Source organism: Nanorana parkeri, unplaced genomic scaffold, assembly GCF_000935625.1.
Source record: "Nanorana parkeri isolate BGI_ZX_2015 unplaced genomic scaffold, ASM93562v1 scaffold321, whole genome shotgun sequence".
In the NCBI taxonomy this organism is placed as follows: domain Eukaryota; kingdom Metazoa; phylum Chordata; class Amphibia; order Anura; family Dicroglossidae; genus Nanorana; species Nanorana parkeri.
In genome coordinates, this window is record NW_017306589.1 from 88,580 (window position 1) to 90,305 (window position 1,726).

The window sequence follows — 1,726 nt, forward strand, 5'->3', positions numbered from 1 at the left end:
TGTCAAATACAGGACATCGGGGGAGCCGGGGGGGGGCAACAGGGCAATTCCCCCCCCCCCCCACCCCCGAGATACCCGTCCCGCAGTATGTACTGACAGCTGTCCCTCCTCCAGCTTTGTGCCACAGACTTTACTGCGGTTCATTGTAAAAACTTTGTACAATGAACTGCAGTAAAGTCTGTGACACACACGGAGGGACAGCTGTATGTTCCGGCGTGTGCGCAGTGTGCGGGGATCCGAATACAACAGGCGGCTGCCTGTCATTGACAGTGATCACTGTTAGCCTGGTGGAGGCGGAGCCGATATCCATCTCTGCAGGCAGCCACAGCCACATCCTGGTATGTGGGTCAGCGTGAGTGAGGACCCGCTCCTGTGACCCCTCCCCTTCACTGGCCGCCAAGGAGAGGCGCTGCAGCCTGGATGTAGGTAAGGTTGGGGAGTCTGTGGGTGATATCTGGCTTGGGGGGATTGGGGGTACCATACATCACACCAAAGTGAGTAATCGCTGTCAGCGGCACAAAGTCTTTGAGTTCGTGTTCCAGAGCCCTCAACAGGGCCTGTGCGACAGGGCAATGCCAGAAGAGATGCAAAGCGGTCTCCTCCTCTGTGATGCAAAAGGGGCAATGCCTCTGTCTGCACAGGTTTCTGGCGTGCATAAAAGTCCTGACTGGCAACCCTCCCTGGATAGCCATCCACGCCAGATCTTTGTGCCTGTTGGTGAGTCTCTTGGAAGAAACACTCCTCCAGACAAATTTGCAAGTGTCTAGAGGGAGGCCTGGAACAGTCTCAACAGTGTCCTTAGCTCTGATGAGCTGGGAAGGACAGGTGCTGCATGTGATTAGTACACAGCCCCCATTCTTCTCTATGGGACTACGCGGCTGTACGCCGCCCTGCGCTCACCCGTCCTGTACATCGGTGCGAGTGAGCGTACCCATCTGCCGACAGGATGGATCTTGTCTGCGTCCAAGCAAGGAAACATGCACCCGTACGGACGTGCTGGGCGGGTGAGCGTAAGGGGGTGTACGGCTGCATACACCCATAGAGAAGGACAGGGGCTGCATACTAATCATACGCAGCACCTGCCCTTCCCGGGAGCTGCCCGATACGGCTGTGCACACAGCACGGAGCTGTACGTGCCGGTCGATTCCAGTGTGAATGAGCCTTACATGTCCCCGGGAACATAAAATAAAACATTTTTGTTTTTTCATACTCACCTGATGCCTGGATCCACCGACAAGCCCAGTTTCACGTCTCCCCCGCTGTCAGAAGCTGCCTACAGAGCGTGCTGGTTACTACTTAAACCGTCGCGCTGTGTGCAGCTTCTGAGAAGATACGCTATTAGCGTAGCGGGAGCGATGCAAAATGCGCTGCTGGCTTCTTCTCAGGTTTCTTCTCAGAAGCTGCACACAGCGCGCCGGTTTAAGTAGTAACCAGCACACGCTGTATGCAGTTTCTGACAGCGTGGGAGACAGGAGGCTGGGCTTGTCTGGATCCAGGAAACTCCTTAATTTTCTGGCAGTGCCCCTCCCGAGAATAGACTCTGGATCCGCCCCTGATACAGGATGCCGTGCCAACCCATGGTATTCTGTGGTCAGATTAGCTAACACACCCCCAACCAGCCCTGGTTTTCTAGCATTCCTTCTGCCATTCTTACCATTTGAACTATTTCCCCCTCCATGCAAGACATGGCAGCATTACAGGAAGACCTTGACAAAAGTCGGGGGGG